This window comes from Ranitomeya variabilis, chromosome 5 (assembly GCF_051348905.1).
Source record: "Ranitomeya variabilis isolate aRanVar5 chromosome 5, aRanVar5.hap1, whole genome shotgun sequence".
NCBI lineage: Eukaryota > Metazoa > Chordata > Amphibia > Anura > Dendrobatidae > Ranitomeya > Ranitomeya variabilis.
The window spans coordinates 283647203-283668644 of record NC_135236.1 but is presented as its reverse complement, the minus strand read 5'-3'; the positions used below and the strand labels follow the sequence as shown (position 1 = coordinate 283668644).

The following is a 21442-nucleotide window of genomic DNA, read 5'->3' as shown; positions in this document are numbered from 1 at the left end:
TGTTTAGGTACATTAGGGGCTCTGCAAACGCAATATGACGCCTGCAGACCATTCCATCTAAGTCTGCATTCCAAATGGCGCTCCATCCCTTCTGTGCCCTCCCATGCGCCCAAACGGTGGTTCCCCCCCACATATGGGGTATCAGCGTACTAAGGACAAATTGGACAACAACTTTTGGGGTCCAATTTCTTCTCTTACCCTTGGGAAAATAAAAAATTGGGGGCGAAAAGATAATTTTTGTGAAAAAATATGATTTTTTATTTTTACGGTTCTGCATTATAAACTTAGGTGAAGCACTTGGTGGGTCAAAGTGCTCACCACATCTCTAGATAAGTTCCTTAGGGGGTCTACTTTCCAAAATGGTGTCACTTGTGGGGGGTTTCAATGTTTAGGCACATCAGGGGCTCTCCAAACGCAACATGGTGTCCCATCTCAATTCCAGTCAATTTTGCATTGAAAAGTCAAATGGCGCTCCTTCGCTTCCGAGCTCTGTCATGCGCCCAAACAGTGGTTTACCCCCACATATGGGGTATCGGCGTACTCAGGACAAATTGTACAACATCTTTTGGGGTCCATTTTCTCCTGTTACCCTTGGTAAAATAAAATAAATTGGATCTGAAGTAAATTTTTTGTGAAAAAAAGTTAAATGTTCATTTTTATTTAAACATTCCAAAAATTCCTGTGAAACACCTGAAGGGTTAATAAACTTCTTGAATGTGGTTTTGAGCACCTTGAGGGGTGCAGTTTTTAGAATGGTGTCACACTTGTGTATTTTCTATCACATAGACCCCTCAAAATGACTTCAAATGAGATGTCCCTAAAAAAAAAATGGTGTTGTAAAAATGAGAAATTGCTGGTCAACTTTTAACCCTTATAACTCCCTAACAAAAAAAAATTTTGGTTCCAAAATTGTGCTGATGCGTCACCTTACAATAGTAAGGTGACATTAACCCTTCATTACCCCATATCAGACTGCTACACGGGAGTGGGAAGAGAGTGGCCAAGTGCCAGAATAGGCGCATCTTCCAGATGTGCCTTTTCTGGGGTGGCTGGGGGCAGATGTTTTTAGCCAGGGGGGGGGCCATTAACCATGGACCCTCTCTAGGCTATTAATATCCGCCCTCAGTCACTGGCTTTACCACTCTGGCGGAGAAAATTGCACGGGAGCCCACGCCAATTTTTTCCGCGATTTAACCCTTTAATTTAATAGCTAGAGGGCCCAAATTTTGCACATACACACTACTAACATTAGTAGTGTGGAATATGCAAAAAAAAAAAGGATATGAAATGGTGTACTGTATGTAAACCATGTCTCATATCATGTCGGGTTTGGGAAGGAGATAGCAAAAGCCGGCAATTGAATTCCCGGCTGTTATGCTATCTAGCGCTGAATTAAATATAAATATATATATATATATATATATATATATATATATATATATATATATATATATATATGTGTCTCAATGACACATATATCTACAATCTCTATGTCTATGCTACAATATATATATATATATATATATATATATATATATATTGTAGCATAGCGCCTACTACGTGTCTTGGGGGACACTCGCTTGGCACGGGATTAATGCACTCAGGCATGGTTTTCTATCAAAAACACAGTCTCTTAGGTTTATTTCGCACAACATAAACCACATCCACAGGAACTTAGTAACAGCTTGAACAGTATCTGGACATATTCAACTTTACCACAGTTCGTCTCTGACCCCGGTCAGCATTACACACGGTTTTCAGACCGTTACCCATTGGCAACCTTCACGGGTTCCTGGACACCTCTTGGCCTTTGAGGTGCCCATACACAATGTCTCTCACTCTGACCCCAGTCAGTACAACACAAATCTCCATTCGTTACCTGTTGGTGCCGCACAGGTTCTCGGATACCTCTATTCACTAGAGGCATCCTTCCAACATTCTCACGCTGACCCCGGTCAGTACAACACGGATCTCCATCCGTTCCACAGTCTGGTCTGTGCGAAGTCCAGAGCCCCTGCCATGTGCTCTTCAGGGAGCCGACACTCCCAACACATGGGGCTCTCTCCAGGACCTTCCAGCACAGACCATTCAGATCCACACTCAGAGCCCATGTGACCAAACCTCAGTCACATTATATGCTACCAACCACTCCCCTAGATGGGAGTGCGTTTGTGTGGCTAGTTAGTCCCGCCCATCTCACACAACTAGCCTTATAAGTCTCCCTTACAACTACACCATAGATATACACACTCTTGAGGGACTACAGGTCCCAGAATAACAACAGTGCATTAGACTTACCACGCAGACTCCCTCTGCGACACATATTGGCCATTCACAACACTGCCAGTCACTGTTTCACCACCATTATCATAACAGATATGCCTCAATGCATATCCCAAGGAGCACACACAGCGCCCCCTAGCTGCCACTGGGTTCACTACACCACATATTCCCCCCCTCTGTTCAAACCCGTAGGGTTGAACACTTATCACACACCATCCTCATCATCACACCTTTGTTAGGTTTTTTCCCCGCCCCTAGCGGTCAACATGTAGGTCTTGAGCTTTAGCCGACAAGTCACCATCTGTCCGTGTCAACAGACCTTTCGTCACCACATTTTTTTTGTAACAAGGTCTCCCACCTATGTCACTCTTAACCTCACCACTCCAGACCCATCCACCATCTCTTGCATGGCTTGACCACTCCTTCCACTGACTTTCATCCAGGCGACCTCTGAGCTCTGCCACCTCTTTCTCTAAGGCACTCAACAGCCTGTCTCAAAAGCTCCTCTTGCTTTAACCGGGTTTCTACTTCAGGCCCCACTCCTTGGTGGCCTCACTGTACTCCCTTATTTCTTCAGAGTCACAGTCACCTGCATAGTCTGTGTCACACCTCACAGCGTGGTGAACCCCCAAATCACACTCTTTCTGGGTGTCAGCTCCACACGTTTTATCTACCACATCACTAACAGTCATATTGTGGCACATATCAGGTGACATCATGTCCGTAAGTTGGGACCGTCCACCATTTTCCTTGGTCACACCCAACTTAGGACTGTCAACTATAGGGGGTGCATTCTCTGCATCAATTTTCATACACAATAATTAATTTGCCCCAGACAACAGTCCGACTGAATCACCCTTTTGGGATGCTCCGCCCCCTTTTGGGAAACCACCATCCCGCGGGACTCCACCCCTCTCTGGGCAACTACTACCTTTTGGGTTACTGCCCCTTTTGTGACTCCGCCCTTTTTTGGAAACCACCATTCGGCGGAACTCCACCCCTTTTTTGGACACTGGCATTCCCTGGGTTACCGCCCCCTTTAGGGACACCACCCCCTTTAGGGTTACCACCCCTTTTTGGGCAATTACTCCCTTTCGGGATACCACCCACTTTTGGGCAATTACTCCCTTTCGGGATACCACCCCCTTTTGGGACTCCGCCCCTTTTTTGGCAATCATCCCTGCTTGAGTTTTCCGCCCCATTTTTGGGGATGCTACCCTTTAGGGACACCACCCCTTCCCTGGGGTACACCCAACAGTACCAGTTCACACAGTACAGAGAAAAAAAACACGTCTCTTTGGGTCGCACTGGCCCTTTAAGAGTCTGCAGGAAAGAGAAAAAAAATGTTTTTGTTTTTTTTTTCTCAACACTTCACCAGCTCCTGCTGGCAATCACAAGCCGCTGCTGCTGAACCTCTTGCTGCAACTGCAGCCGCACTCCACAACGCTCTGTACGGCTCCTCCACAGACTTCGTGGACCCGCCGATCCACAGCAAGATGCTTGTCACCTTCGTAACCTCGCCGAGTTACAGCAAGACGCTTGTCACCTTCGTAACCCCGCCGAGTTACAGGCATTTCTGCACAAACACTTTATCTCACTGATCCCGATCAGTATCACACGGTTGTCAGACCGTCGACTCCTCTGGCTTAGCCAGCACCGCACATGTGCTTCTTAGGGTACCGTTTGCCCGCATTCGAAACACCAATTGTAGCATAGCGCCTACTACGTGTCTTGGGGGACACTCGCTTGGCACGGGATTAATGCACTCAGGCATGGTTTTCTATCAAAAACACAGTCTCTTAGGTTTATTTCGCACAACATAAACCACATCCACAAGAACTTAGTAACAGCTTGAACAGTGTCTGGACATATTCAACTTTACCACAGTTCGTCTCTGACCCCGGTCAGCATTACACACGGTTTTCAGACTGTTACCCATTGGCAACCTTCACGGGTTCCTGGACACCTCTTGGCCTCTGAGGTGCCCATACACAATGTCTCTCACTCTGACCCCGGTCAGTACAACACGAATCTCCATTCGTTACCTGTTGGTGCCGCACAGGTTCTCGGATACCTCTATTCACTAGAGGCATCCTTCCAACATTCTCACGCTGACCCCGGTCAGTACAACACGGATCTCCATCCGTTCCACAGTCTGGTCTGTGCGAAGTCCAGAGCCCCTGCCATGTGCTCTTCAGGGAGCCAACACTCCCAACACATGGGGCTCTCTCCAGGACCTTCCAGCACAGACCATTCAGATCCACACTCAGAGCCCATGTGACCAAACCTCAGTCACATTATATGCTACCAACCACTCCCCTAGATGGGAGTGCGTTTGTGTGGCTAGTTTGTCCCGCCCATCTCACACAACTAGCCTAATAAGTCTCCCTTACAACTACACCATAGATATACACACTCTTGAGGGACTACAGGTCCCAGAATAACAACATTGCATCAGACTTACCACGCAGACTCCCTCTGCGACACATATCGGCCATTCACAACACTGCCAGTCACTGTTTCACCACCATTATCATAACAGATATGCCTCAATGCATATCCCAAGGAGCACACACAGCATCCCCTAGCTGCCACAGGGGTCACTACACCACAATATAGATATTGTATATATGTTTTAACGAACATTTGAGCACATAAATCCATTAGATGTCGGTTTTGCAAGCCTGCGAGAAAATATCGCAGTACGGATGCCATACGGATTACATACGGAGGATGACATGCGCAAAATACGCTGCCACACCCTGCCTACGGATGACATACGGATCACTATTTTGGGAACATTTCTGCGTATTACGGCCGTAAAAAAAGGACCGTATTTTCATATGCTGAGTGTGACGCCGGCCTTAAGGAGACTTCTGCACTAGTGATGAGTGAAAATACTTGTTACTCGAGATTTCTCGAGCACGCTCGGGTGTCCTCCGAGTATTTTTTAGTGCTCGGAGTTTTAGTTTTTTTTTTTGCCACAGCTGAATGATTTACATCTGTTAGCCAGCATAAGTACATATGGGGGTTGCCTGGTTGCTAGGGAATCCCCACATGTAATCAAGCTGGCTAAGAGATATAAATCATTCAGCTGCGGTGATTAAAACTAAATCTCCGAGCACTAAAAAAATACTCGGAGGACCCCGAGCATGCTCGAGAAATCTCGAGTAACGAGTATATTCGCTCATCACTATTCTGTACCTCTCCACAGGTATTTTGGCCCACTCCTGGTGAGCAAACTGTTCCAGTTGTCTCTGGTGTGAAGGGTGCCTTCTCCAGACTGCAGGTTTCAGCTCCTTCCACAGATGTTCAATAGGATTTAGATCAGGGCTCATAGAAGCCACTGCACAATAGTCCAATGCTTCGCTTCTAGCCATTCTTGGATGTTTTTAGCTGTTTTGGTTCATTATCCTGTTGGAGGACCTGCTACTCAGACACAGCTGACACTAATGTTCTTTTCTCTGTATGTTCCATTGTTTCTTCTGTGAACATAAGAGCTGATGTGACCTGCCAAAAATCTTCAGTTTTGTCTCTACTGTTCAGAGACCTTTTCCCCAAAACCTTTGTGGTTTTTTAATATACATTTTGGCCAATTACAATCTCGCCTTTTATTTTTTTTTCTTTCAACAGTGATTTCCTGCTCCTGATTTCCATGAAGTCCACTTTGGCCAAGAGAGCTACGGATGGAGCAATCTGACTGTGATTTATAGCATGAGAAACTTTGAGACTGCTGTTTATACATCACATAGGAGAAACTGAAACTGCTGTATATACATTACATAGGATATAAGGATAACTGAGACTCCTATATATTTATCACATAGGAAACACTGAGACTGCTGTCTATGCATCACAGAGAAAACACTGAGACTACTGTATCCATTATGTAGGATACAATGAGAGTCTACTGTGTATGTAAGGGGGTTTCACGCCACTATCCCCTTAAAGGTTGTGTAGCAAGTCATGCTGCTATGTAAATATACCATTTTGCTGTATGTATATGTCAGTAGTGATAGGGTAAATATAGTACCCTCAATCTGACACTAGGTGGGACACAACATTATACATATTTATTTAGGAGGGGCTGGCTGAGTTAAGAGGAAAGTGTCTTCCTGTTTGTATTCAGTAGGGGCCTAGTGCCCATGTTGGGCGACAGCTCAGCAACGTTAAGCTAGGTACCCAGCCATTCAGAGTCCGGATGGACAGAAGTGCAGCTGAAGCAGAAGCAGCGTTACCGCAGCTTGGGGCAGGAGCTTGAGAAGTGGTCCTTGACCAGTACAGGGACACAGATCGCTCGCCATGTAGCAGATCATCGCAAGGGCTGACACCCTCTGTTCCATGCAAAACAGACGAGGGAACTCTCAGGTATAGTGAGCTCACACAGGGAGGACGCTGTGTTATCGCAAGAGGTGATGCATCCTCGTAATGTACTGAAGACCGTAGGAGAAGGCGTAGGGAGAGCGGAGAATGTGGAGTGTTTGGAATCCAATGCTGATGTTGTAACTGACAAGAATGTGCTGTGGCAAGCAAAAGAGTAAAGTTCTCCATTTTAAGTTTGAAATGGACTCTGTCTCTCATTGTACGACTATGGAAGCAGTGGTACTTCAGCCAGTCAGACAGGATCCTGACGGTGCGGAAGGTGAAGTAGAAGGTAGGCTGCAGAAGGGACATTGTGTTCATGTGATGGGAGGCCAGGGTGCGCAAGAGCCACAAGTCTCAGCCACGACTATGGTCCTGGTGCTCCCTAACATGTACATCATGTAGGATGCACTGACACTCCTTGCTCCAGGGTGGAGAAAGCAGCACAGTGGCATGAATGGCAGATGACAGAAAGCGGAGCGACGAGAACGTCAGGATGGAGGCTGTAATGAATGTGAATTCTGATAGAGAAGTCGCTGCTATGAAACCTCACTGCAGGTTTTTAACCACAAAGGACGCCTTCCACGCTTATATAGACGAAGATGGACCATTTGTTACTGAGGTGGAGGATGATAAGGATGAGAATAGCCGTGGACGAACCTTATGCAAAAATAAATTAAATCGGATGATACTGTAGGAAATCAGGAAGAGCAAAGAATGAAGGTTGAATAGAACAAGCAAGACCAAAAGCGGGCGAGAGGGCAGAACAAGACTCGTCCTCATGTCAAATATTAACAGCTAGAGCAGCAGCGGCTGTGTCCATCTATCGTACAAGAATGCCCCAGTAAATGCTTCTTCGGTGATAAATGTCAATTTCTGTGCAACACTGAGAAATATATGTTGGGGAAGCATGAAGATATTGGCCCCCACTGTTGTCTGTACGAAACTTTGGCAAATGCAAAAACGGGATCACCTGTCGTTTTACCAAATCTCACTTGGGTGACAGTTTCTGAAATTTAATAAGCCAGGAGCTGGTTGAAAAACAGGAAGGAAAAGTGCTGGTGAGTAATAGTCTGCTCAAAGAGCTGCAGATCCAGCTGCATACAAATAAGTTTTTATTTGAGAAGTCTGAGGGATACCTGAAACTTTTAAACAAATCCTGAAAAAACAGGAATGAAGAAAAGAAGGCCGAGGTCAAGGGAGAGTACCAGGTGGGAAGAACGGAGGATGCCATGTCTAAAGGAGGTGACCATGGTTTGTGTGTGGACCATGCAGTGGGAGCAAAGGGTCAAACTGCGCCAACCACCCAGGAGTCACCCATGGAGGGCACGTGGGTGTCTATGGAAGCAGTGACAGATGATGATAGCATAAAACTCAGGCCGTTTGAGAAAAAAATGATTTTAGACGCATATTGTACCTTGTTCCACTAACGACATGTGGAAATCTTCCATTTCAAAGAATATGCAAGCGGTACAGAGTGGACATCACGTGCGGAGAGATGGCTATGTGCACTAGCCTCCTTCAAGGCCAGCTGTCAGAATGGGCGCTAATGAAAAGGCATCATACTGAGGATCTGTTCGGCATTCAGCTAGAGGGTGCCTTCCCAGACACAATGACCAAATGTGCAGAGCTCCTGAATATAAGCATTGGGATCGACTTTGTGGATATTAACGTTAGTTGTCTGATTGACTGGGTCTATAATAAGGATGGAGGATGTGGGTTAATGATGAGAATGAACAAATTTGTATATACAACACATAGAATACACTGAAACTTTGCTGTATATGGAGCGCCCCCAAGGGCTGTGGGGTACTCGGTACCGGGTCCTTCGGTTCTCAGGGGGATGTCACGATGGCTGACCCGGTCCGTGGCCCTAGGGACATCCATGAATAAAGGGGAAAGGTATTTAAAGGGATAGAGTTTATGTTCGTGACGCCACCTGTGGTATTCGGTCAGGGTGACCGACACTGCTTAAGAGGTCCGCTGGGGTGATGTTATGGCAGCTAGATGGTATATGCAGCGCCCCAGAGTCCTGGTCGTTGCAGTAATGTCGCTCTTCCACCAGGGGGAGTGATATTACGTCTGATGGTACTAAAGGAGTTCACCTTGCCAGGTATCACAAGTCACACACTACACTTCACACGCCAGTCCACCAGGGGGAGCCTTGCTTCTATCTACTAGGGCACTCCTCACACACGGGTAAAACTGGTGGGTTGGATAGAAAGTCAGTCAGAAGCTGCCTGGGTTTGACCCAGAGAGGACCTGTCAGGCAGACAGGGGGAGAAGGAGGAACATCTGAGCTGCAGACAGAGGGTCCCTGTCAGGGCTGGGATCCTGGCAGAGGCCTAGCAAGAGATAGAATGCTACGAAGCTGCGCCTGCACCCCATGCGGCAGCATCCTAAGAAAGGACACGAAGCGAAGTGTATTGTGGAGAGTGAGAAACGAAGTCACAGCACAAGGAGATAATACCGGGAGAAGTTCTGCCCCAAGATCGGCAGCCTCCTTCTGAGGCGCGTAGCCGGTGGCCTAAACACAGAGGGAGTAATTGACTCTACGCATTACTTCAGAGACCGGCAGGACAGTCGATTCCAAGTTGGCTGCCTGACCTTAATACCTAAGAAGACACGGAGGCAAATTGTGGGAGAGGGGCGTCTCTAGGGTCCCTATAAATAAGCTCTAGGCCTACCCCGTCATACGGGTTGTCCTATCCATACCACCTGGGGGACAGAGAGAGAGAGAGAACATCAGAAACATCTTCAAAGGTTGTGAGGACTATCCCGTGGTGCTCAGCAGGGAGGTACTACAACACACAGGCGCTAGTAGGAAGGCTACTGATTTCCACCTGGTTAAGAGAACTCTGGATATGCTTTTGGACCGGCCAGACTCTGCCTGCCCTGTGAACGGTACTCTGGACTTTGGACGCTGAAGTCTTCAGTAAAAGGTAAAGAGACTGCAACCTTTGTGTCCTCGTTATTCATTGCGCCTTACAACGTCCACCATCACTACCTACACATCAGGGAAGCCCTGGGGATACACTTCACCTGTGGGAAGGTATACCATGTAGCTGCCATTCCATCACCCCAGCGGACCCCAAGCAGCGTCGGTCACCCTGACCGAATACCACAGGTGGCGTCACGAACACCAGAAAAACTAGCCCCTTTAATAGGACGCCCCTCCGAAGGGCCACGGACCGGGTCGGGCCACCGTGATATCCCCAGAACCGAGACAGAGGGACCCGGTACCGAGTGCCCCATTGCCCTTAACGTGAGGGGCGCTCCATATACCTTCCCACAGGTGAAGTGTATCCCCAGGACTTCCCAGTGTATAGATGGTGGATGGTGAGAGGCGCAGTGAAGAACGAGGACACAAGGGTGCAGTCTCTTTACCTTTTTACTGAAGGCTTCAGCATCCACAGTCCAGAGCACCAGATCACAGGGCAGATAGAGTCCGGCCACTTTGGAGGCAAATCCAGAGTCCCCTTATTCAGGTGGAAATCAGTAGCCTTCCTCTAGCGCCTGGGTGTTGTAGTACCTTACTGCTGAGCCTCTCATAAGGTCCTCACAACTGTTGTAGATGTTCTAGATGTTGTGTCTCTCTCTGTCCCCCAGATGGATAGGACAAACCCGTATGACCGGTGGCGTGAGGCTTTTTACAGGGACTCTATCATGCCCCAGCCTCTCGTGGGTGCCACCTTGCCTCCTGGGTATAGGGCGGGCAGGTAATGTGGAATTAGCTGTTCTGCTGGTCTCTGGAGCAAGGCATAAAGAATTGTTGCTCCCTCGGTGTTCCGGCTTCCGGGATCCTGCGCCTCAGAACGAGGCAGCCTGTGTAGGGCAGAACTCCTTCTGGTTTCCTCTCCTTTTGCTATGACTTCTTCTCACTCTTTACAATACAGTTCTCCTTCAGTCTCTTTCTGGAAGCTGCCGCACGTGGGACAGGCGCAGCTCTGTGGCCTTCTGTCTAGGCTTCTGACAGGATCCCACCCCTGTCAGGGACCAACTACCTGAGCCAAAGCTCAGCCAGCAACTGCCTGAGCCGAAGCCCATCTAGTATCTACCTAACTTCCTATCCAGACCACCAGTTTTACCTAGTTGTGAAGAGTGCCCTAATAAATAGGAGCATAGCTCCCCCTGGTGGACTGGAGTATGAATTGTGTTGTATGTTGGTGTTAGCTGGTAGGGAGATCTCCTTTATTGCCTTCAAACGTAACATCACTCACCCCTAGAGGAGAATGATATTACTGCAACGACCTGGACCCTGGGGCGCTGCATATAGATGTCACACACATATGATACAATGAGACTACTGTACATACAGTACATCACATACGATACATTGAGACTGCTGAATCTACTATACATCATAAAGGATACAGAGAGACTGATGTATGCATCATATAGGAGATACAGACTGCTGTTTATGTATCACATTAGATACACTGAGACTGTGAGACTGCTATTTAGATAACATAGGAGACACTGCGACTACTGTATACATCACATAGGAGACACTTCAAAATAAAAAAAAATCAACAACTGTGTTTAATCAGCTCTTCAGCCCTTACATCATAAATCAAGTAGCCAGTTTAATATGTAAAAAGTATGCTCAAAGTTCTTCTTTAGAGGGTCAGATGTATTTATGGGTCCATTTGCCTAACTTTCATATGGTGAGGGCGAATTCACAAATTGAGCATTTGTTGCGCAGTTTTGAGCGCAGAATCCACACTCAAAATCTTCAAAAATTCCAGGACAATGTTAGTAAATGTTTTTTGTTCCTATTCACTCACAATGTAGGCAGTGCATGTTTCGCACTCTATAAGCTTATTGGGCTCAGATTTTTCACGCCCCTCTATGGTCACCGCATCCTATTAAAGGGAGAATATGTTTACAGCATAAAAAGCAATAAGTAAAGAATACATACTTAGCAATGACTTGTAGAATACAGTTATAATGGCAGATCCAGCGCCAAAATAGCTGCAATGCCACCGAGGTGGGAGGTGTCTGGTCTTTGTTTATTTTAAACAGGGGACTACACTACAGCATTTAAGAAGGGATTGTCACAAGTAGTTGTGTTGAATGTTTATGTATAAGGGGAGTCAGGAGACCTACTATTCATCAACTGCATTCATGAAAGCAAGTGCTGAAAATGACACCCATCTTAATCACTATGATATTCCTTCTGACATATATACCGTAGTGAAAGCATTTAGAAATATTTAGGCTATATGTGTATAAACTCATATTTTCTTTCAACTCCAAAACCATGAAACTAGAAAAGTAATTATATATATGAATATCAATAACTTGTGGACGACCTCTTTTTAGTGTATTCTATGAACTTTAGATGTATTGTCCCCTTAAGCAGTTAAGGTTTGTACTGAAGTGACCTCTAGTGCCCATGTGGTAATACTACAACATAAATTCCAAGGAATAAAATATCTCTCATAGGAGGTAGATCTGTTCCAGGATCGCAGGGGTTTTGTTTTTATTACAGATTTGTTTTGACGGAAAATATTACTCTCTCATATTACAACTTCTTTACAGAATTCCTTGCTATACCAGGTTGTATGTCTATCCTGTGTGCGGCATAGATTCCACATGTACAATGATTTCGGGATTTTGCTCTGTTAAATCAATTTATTTCTGCATTTGTAATATTTCCAGCATGAGTCTGTCACAGATAAAAGATGTGAATGTGAGGCCACACAGTCCACCCACTCACATAGTTCTATTCTCAGCACAGATAGCCTCTCGGGGGACCATTTAACAAGACCCCGCAGCTCCAGCTGGATTTAATCACTTGTACTGAGGTCACAGTCCTCACAGTGCAATGAAATACCATGGCGGTTTCCGCAGCTTAAAGGGGAATTCCATCCTAAATCTGCTTCTAGTTCTGACCTTATGGAAATTATGCATTTAACCACTACATTTCCATATTATTGGCAATCACTATTTCTTATGTTAGAAAGCCACATAGATCTTTGAAATGCTCCACCCACACACACACAAGTGAACATTTCATTTTTTCACAAAAATTTTACTTTCGACCAAAAATTTTTTTTCAAAAGGGTAACAGGAAAAGATGGACCCCACAATTTGTTGTGCAAATTCTCCTGAGTATGTCGATACCACTTATGTGGGAAAAAAACCTGCTTGAGCACACGGCAGGGCTCGGAAAGAAAGGAGCACCTTTGACTTTTTCAACGCAAAATTGGCTGGAATTGAGAGAGGACACCATGTCGCGTTTGGAGAGCCCCTGATGTGCCTAAACAGTGGAAACTCCCCACAAGTGACACCATTTTGGAAATTAGAACCTCAAGGAACTGATCTAGATGTGTGGTGAGCACTTTGAACTCCCTGATGCTTTACAGAAGAAATTGGACACCAAAAGTTGGATGAGTACGCTGACACTTCATATATGGGGAAAAACACTGTTTGGGTGCACTGCAAGGATCAGAAGGGAAGGAGCACCGTTTGATTTTTTCAATGCAAAATTGGCTGAAATTGAGAGTGGAAGCCATGTCGCGTTTGGAGAGCCCCTTATGTGCCTAAGCAGTGGAAACCCCCCACAAGTGACCCCATTTATGCCCAAACAGTAGTTTTCCCCCACATGTGGGGTACTGGAGTACTCCAGAGAAATTGCACAACAAATTTTTGTGTCCATTTTCTACTGTTACCCTTGTGAAAATTAAACATTTGGGGCTAAAAGAACATTTTTGTGAAAAATAAATGATTTTTCTTTATTTTCATGGTTAATCATTATACATTTCCATTAAATTTTCAACATTTTTCTTCAATTTTCCAATATTTTCCAAAATAAGAGCAAGTCATATCATATAAACTTTATCACTATCATGAAGTACAATATGTCATGAGAAAGCAACCTCATAATCACTAGGATCCGTTAAAGCGTTCCAGAGTTACTATCTCATAAAGTGACAGTGGTCAGAATTGAAAAAATTGACCTGCACAGGCAGGTAAAAACAGGCTTCAGGGTGAAGGGGTAACTACTAAGTCTTCTTTCACACTTCCGTCATTCGGCGGCCGTCACAATGCGTTGTTGTGATGTATCGACGGATGTCAGGAAAATAAAGAAAAACGGATCCACCGCATCCAGTTTCTTGACAGATCCGTTGAATGAGGAAGTGCCTGAATTCGTAGGTATAAATTTTGAGAGAGAGAGAATTTCCCCAGACTAGAAAATCATTCCAGGCATGCTCAAAATACAAAAACACAATACGTTGCAGGATTCCTGCTTTTCACAGGCAACGACGCATCCTGCGTCCATAGGCTGCCATTATAGCCAACGACGTATGCCGCAGGATGCGTCATTGCACGTTTTTCCGACGCTGACAAAAAACATTTCATTGCACGTTTTTTCAGACGATGTGCCGTCAAATTGCGCAGGATCCAGTGCGCGACGGATGAAACGTGTGGCCATGCGTCGCAATACGTCGCTAATACAAGTCTATGGGAAAAAAAGCATTGCAACAACCCTGCCGGCATTACTGCATAGCCTTCCATTCCCCACCTGCCTGTTACATCAACTCACTCACCCACTGCCATGCTGTGAGATCTGTCTGTTGCCGGCTCCATGCCATGTGCTCCATGGCCACTTATTCTGTGTACACTTCCTGGCTGTGTGCATAGGGGGCGGCGCCAGCAACTCCGGATTCTTATTGAGACTGTGTGCACCTCCCTAAGGTGTCCCTGGCCAATAGCCTAGAGGCCTCTGATACTTAAGGCATCCTCACCCATTGTAGGATGCCTGAGCAAACTATTTCCCTCAGTTAGCATTTGATACTGAGCTGCCAGGTTGTGTGTTTCCTGTCTCTGAGGGCTGCAATACGCAGGCCTTTATCTGTGTTCTGTTTGTGTCTCTGTGTACACCACCCTGTGATTATTAAATCAGCACAATATTATTACAGCTCACTTACAATTATTATTACAGCACAATTATCACAGCAAAGAGACAACAGATAGGGCCCAGAGTGAATGGAGGAGAGACCTAAGGAGTGAGCCGTGCTGCATTCTTTGGCTGTCCCTTGCATTGAGAGGAAACCAAAAGAAAGAGATAGCATGATCTGGAGCAGAAATGAGGAAGAATGACTGAGCAATAGAGTGATTTATCAGAGACGGGTCCCAGATGAGGATGACCCATAGTTTATAACTCCTAAAGGCTAACAGGCTAGACTGGACGGAGTACGCGAGACAAAGAGTGTGCCCTGGGTGAGAGTTTCAGAGCGACAGTAGAAGATAATTACTGGCCATACTGGCGCCTTAGCACCTCAAAGGGAAAGCGGACGCGCAATCGCGGTTGAGTAAAGGACTCTTGCAATTTGAACTGTAGTGTTGTGCTGGGTTGTGGTGCAGTAGTTAGAAACAGTGAAGATAGAGAACAAGGAAAGAGAAGAGAAAGGATTGAATTTCTGTGAGGAAAATGTTGTGCATTATCAAAGAAATGTTTGAGAAGATATGTACCTGACATCTACTGCATATAACCCTCCCCAAGTCAATGTTCAGTAAAAGGTTTATTTTGAATTGGTAGTCTACCTCATTGAACTGTTAAACATTTGGTCCTGGCAAACCAGCAACATTGGTTACATGCGACGCGTACGGGCACATAGTGCACCCGCAGTCTAAGTCTGCAAACCCAGCCAGGACCCCCCACCTTCATGTAACGTGACGGGGTCTAAGAGACGAGTACCTTACCCATGGCTACTGCTCTGCACCACATTACAAGTGTATCAAGTGTAATTTAGCTTGTATTGTGCGGGGTGGCAGGGGCCCTCTGCATTCTCGGTCCATCCATGTGCAGCCCCTTTCACCTGTGGCCTAAAAACAAACATCATTAACTATTATAATACTATAAAACAAACATTAAGGTACATATTAAAATTACCACAGATAACACAAACAAATGTAACAGTATTTGAACTTTATCCCATAAAAAACCTGAGCATACATATACAGATAAATGTGGTTAGTTACACTTGTAGCAATATGTTATATGTTCATGTGGCCTCTAGGGGTCTCACTACTTTTATGTGTGTTCTATATTCTTTGTTTGGAACTTGTTGGATGTTGTTGTACACTGGATTCATGTAATGGAAGTTGAGACATGATGTGAATAAAGAGCCTGGAGATACTCAAAGAGTGTGATTCATGACAGGATTCATCAAACAGAACATGGTGGCAGCCGGGCACAGAACCTGCAAATTCTCAGAGCTTATATGAGGCTGGAACTGCACAGATCATTGCAACTGTAAGTACAGATTGCCTGACAGTACAGCAAAATGGAGACTGGTCTGAAGCCCCCTCAGAGACTGGATGTCACTTCATGTAATCTGTCCCAGACCTGGAGACATTGGAAGGAAGAGTTTACACTGTATGTGGATCTGACTGTGGGCCCCACTGATGACAAACGGAAAGTAAAGCTGTTTTATTACCTAATTGGGGAAAATGGCAGAGAATTAGCCCACACCTTGCTCCCAGACACAGACAACCTCCTCCTAGCAGACATTGTGCAGGCATTTGATAAACACTGTGACCCAAAGAAGAATGAGACAGTGGAAAGATATAAGTTTTTCACAAGACATCAGGAGGATGGTGAAAATGTGGACAGATATCTGACAGAGCTGAGGAGACTTGCAGAAACATGTGGCTTTGGAGAGATCAGGGACAGTCTAATCAATGACAGAATGGTGTGTGGCATAAAGGACAGTCATCTCAAAGAAAGATTACTGAGAGAGGAAGGCATGACTTTAGAGAAATGTATGCAAATCTGCAGGGCTGCTGAGCTCACACAGCACAGCCTGAAGATGATGGCAGGCACCAGTGAGAATGATGACAAGGTACATGCAGTATCTATGAAAGGAAAGACAGGACCAGACTACCCTATAAACAATGTCCACTGCACGTATTGTGGGAAAAGACATGAGAGAGACAAAACCAAGTGTCCAGCATATGGGGAAACCTGCAGGTCATGTGGCAAGAAGAATCATTCCTCTGCTGTCTGCAGGCAGGGAAGAGGCAAACAGTACAGTCAGCTCCACACTGTGACACCAGACACTGACAGTGCAGAGGACATTACATGGCTACAAATGCAGTCTACAACAGAGAAAGTCAATGTAGTCGGGCAGTCAGTAGTGAAGGATGCCATGCAGCTTTATGCAACATTCTTGTTGGATGAGAAGCAAGCCCATTAGATTTCAGCTGGATTGTGGAGCAAGCTGCAATGTAATTTCATTTGATCTGCTAAACAAACAGGTTTCTATTGAGCCAACTGACAAGGGACTGGTGATGTACAACAAAAGTGTTCTGAAACCAATGGGGACATGTAAGCTAAAAATACGAAACCCATGTAACAGAAAGAGTTATAGAGTTGAATTTACCGTGTTACGGGGTGGTAACCATGTACCATTACTGGGAGTAAAAGCAGTTCAGGCAATGGACTTAATAAAAGTACAGTCTCAGAATATTATGTCTGTTGAAGTTGCCCAGGATATACAAAATCCAAAACTAAATGCAGAGCACAACTTGGACATGCAGAAAATAAAAGCAGAGTATGCTGATGTATTTGAAGGTGATGGGTGCTTTGAAGGTAAATATAGGCTAGAAATTGACAACACAGTGCAGCCCACCAGATTACCTACAAGAAGAGTGCCTGTAGCTTTAATGCAACCGCTGAAAGTAGAACTGCAAGATCTACAGAGAAGAGGCATGATAGCACCAGTCCATAAGAGCACAGATTGGATCAGCAGTTTGGTCATAGTGCAGAAACCATCGGGCAAGTTAAGAATATGTATTGATCCTAAGCCACTCAACAAGGCGCTGAAACGAAATCATTACCCAATGCCAACATTAGATGATGTCCTACCAGATTTATCAAAGGCTAAAATATTTTCTGTATGTGATGTAAAAAATGGATTCTGGCATGTGGCCCTGACTGAAGATTCAAGTTTATTGACAACATTTTCTTCACCATTTGGACGCTTTAAATGGCTGAAAATGCCCATGAGACTAAAACCTGCTCCAGAGATATTCCAGCAGAAATTGATGCAGGCTTTGGAAGGACTTACTGGAGTGAAGACAATAGTGGATGATATCCTAGTAGTGGGAGAAGGTGAAAATATGGAATCTGCAATCAAGGATCACGATCAGAAGATGATACAATTTTTGGACAGATGCAGAGAAAAAACATAAAGCTGAATTTGGACAAATTCAAATTGAAAATGACAGAAGCGGCCTATATTGGTCATCAACTGACTTCAACTGGGGTCAGAGTGGATCCTGAAAAGGTGAGCGCAATACAAGATTTGCCTACCCCTACTGATGTTTCTGGAGTACAACGATTTTTGGGCATGGTGAATTATCTCTCAAAATTTTGCAGACATCTGTCAGACATGTGTGAGCCACTGAGACAGCTAACCCACAAAGATGTGCGCTGGGAATGGACAGAAAGCCAGGAGACTGCTTTCCGAGCAGTAAAGAATGCCATTGCAGATACAGCAACCCTAAAGTATTTCGATCCAGATCGAGAAGTGGTGGTACAATGTGATGCTTCGGAAAAAGGCCTTGGAGCCACATTAATGCAGAACAAACAGCCAATTACATTTGCAAGCTGAGCCCTTACAACAACAGAGCAGGGATATGCGCAGATTGAGAAGGAACTACTGGCTGTGGTATTTGGGATGGAGAAGTTTCACCAGTACACCTATGGTTGACGGGTAACAGTGCAGTCGGATCACAAACCATTGGAGAGCATTACAAAGAAACCATTACTAAATGCCCCAAAGAGACTACAGCGCATGCTGTTGCGACTTCAGAAATATGATGTTGACATCGGGTACTGTCCAGGAAGAGACTTACTGATTGCAGATACGCTAAGCAGAGCTTACCTTCCTATCACAAATGATGAGGAGGAAGACATTGAAACCATCAACATGTGTAACTACCTTGCAGTATCAAAAGAAAAGGTCAAGCAAATCCAGACTTTTACAGAGAAGGATAAAAGTCTCCAGAGTTTAAAAACTGTCATCTTGCAGGGCTGGCCACAATACAAGCAGCATGCTCCGAGGGAAGTCTCACCATTCTTCCACATAAGAGATGAATTGTCAGTGCAGCAAGGAATCATCTTTAAAGGAGACAGGGCTGTTATACCTGAAGTTCTCAGAAGAGACATATTGAAAACATTGCACTCTTCTCACTTAGGCATGGAAGGATGCCTACGTCGTGCACGAGAATCAGTTTCTTGGCCAGGAATGAATGACCACATAAAAAATTACATAGTACAATGTGAAATATGTGCATCCTGCAATGATAAGCAACCAAAGGAGACATTGCAACCTCATGAAATTCCACATAGGCCTTGGTCAAAAATAGGAACAGACTTGTTCACATGGAATGACAAAGAATACCTGATTACAGTGGACTATTTCTCTAACTTCTGGGAGGTTGATTTGGTGCAGGACACAAGGGCGAGAACAGTGATTAAAAAACTCAAGGCCCATTTTGCCAGGTATGGCATTCCAGATATCGTTTTCTCTGACAATGCGGCACAGTTTACGTCGGAAGAATTCAAAACTTTCAGTAAGAAATGGGAATTTGAACACCAGACGTCTTCTCCGAGATATCCTCAGAGTAATGGGAAAGCAGAGTCAGCAGTAAAAACGGCCAAAAGACTCATGCAGAAAGCAAACCAGGCGGGTGCTGATGTATATCTGTCTATACTGGATCATAGAAACACACCCACCCAAGGCCTAGACAGCAGTCCGGCACAGAGGCTCATGAGTAGGCGTACAAAGACACTCGTACCAACTGCGTGTCATCTGTTAGAGCCAAAGCTGCTGGGAAACATCAAAGCTAATTTACAGAAGAATCAAGCGAGGCAAGCTTTCTATTACAATAAATCTGCAAAGGATCTGCCTGAGCTCCAGAGAAATGACAACATTCGGCTGCAGCCAAGCAGCACATTTGACACACACTGGCAAAAGGCAAAGGTTGTCCAGAAACTGGGACCTCGGTCCTACGAAATTCTAACAGACGACGGAAGAAGACTAAAGAGGAATCGGAGATATTTGAGGAAAACGCGAGAAAGAGATGATTCATGGCCTTTTGAACAGTATCCAGACACCCAAGACAACGAGGCAGAAAGTACAAGTCAGGCACCAACAGTGACAGCTGACCATCAGGGTGAGGACTCTGGCCAGAGACAGACAATATCAGAAGAACTACTAGATGTACCAGATGTAGAAAGTGACACATCTTATATTACCAGAGCTGGCAGAATTAGCAAAAAGCCGGCGCACCTCAAAGATTATATCTAACTGGACGTACTAGGTTAATTTCTAACTTTGTCATAGTATACATTAGTTTAGTATCTTTTATTGTTCCTCCAGTTAAAAGAGAAAGGATGTAGCAATATGTTATATGTTCATGTGGCCTCTAGGGGTCTCACTACTTTTATGTGTGTTCTATATTCTTTGTTTGGAACTTGTTGGATGTTGTTGTACACTGGATTCATGTAATGGAAGTTGAGACATGATGTGAATAAAGAGCCTGGAGATACTCAAAGAGTGTGATTCATGACAGGATTCATCAAACAGAACAACACTCCTCGTTCTGTTACTACAAAACCTCTGTAAATTACTTTGGTCTAGGCAATGTTCTATTATTGTGTTATATATGGAGAAATCCAACATAAATACTCTTTAGCTATAAAAGGATTATATCTAGAAATAACAGGACAAACATTAATAATCATGAAGTAATACCTGCCTAATACAACTATTAAAAACCAAAATAAAATGACTAATATCTCATGACCAATAAAATAATTCCAGATAGTAAATATCAATTAATGCTATATGTAATGAATTTTAGTACTCTAAAATAATTTCTAAGATACATACGGTATAATAAAATAAATAAAACTGTATGCAATAAATTGTGTGTAATAAATGTAACATTATAAAATATGCAAAAGAAATACAAAATCAGTCACTAACTTTTATGTTCATAAGTTGTCATCAGTAGCTTTTACTGTTTCTGTTTCAGTGGCAAGAAAAAGTTTGTGTTACCTGAGTAACAATAATATACAGACATGATTTAACTAACCTAACACACACATCTGTACAGCTCTTGTCATTTAGGCCAAGTTCATATGGCCGTATTAATACTCGGATCAGTCAAGCCGCAAAGTATGGACGTAAATGGGTCTTTGTACAGCTCCATGTGCTCATCTGTGGTGTCATCCTGATTCCATCCTCGTTGTTTCAGTTTTCTCCCCATCTGTTTTATTTTCACCGAAGCAGGTGTTTTTATTCACTGACTCTTACCAATCAGTTACAGATGAAACTCAGATGGGACTCTGAAGTAAAAAGTCTGTCTTCTCTGGGTCATCCAATTTACCAGAATCCCCATAGACTTTGCTGGCCGAGTCTTATCTGCAAAGCGGATGAGATTGTAACATGCTCTGAGTCACATGGACCAGAGACACGTACCCATTTTTAAAACTGATTTGTGTATGGCTCAATGAAATTCCATGATTCAATGTGCTGTCTGAGAAAAATATGGACAGCAATAGGACACACCAAACAGATTTGTGACTTTAGCTCTGTCCCTTGGGCATCTATCATTCTCATAAAAGTAATATTTTAACAGCATTCATATCATAAAAGCAGCAACATGAATGCTTTCAAAATATTACTTTAGGAATAGCAGTGCTATATTGGTGCCTTCTTACATAGGATTTTCTTGGCACTGGAGGCTACAACTAAACATCATCAGGACACTT

At 44.4% G+C, this 21442-nt stretch overlaps 1 pseudogene; it reads left to right on the top strand.

The window, feature by feature from the left end:
* Positions 1 to 7102: 7102 nt before the first annotated feature.
* On the top strand, positions 7103 to 8416 carry LOC143774983 (tRNA-dihydrouridine(47) synthase [NAD(P)(+)]-like pseudogene; annotated as a pseudogene).
* The last annotated feature ends 13026 nt before the right edge of the window (positions 8417 to 21442 follow it).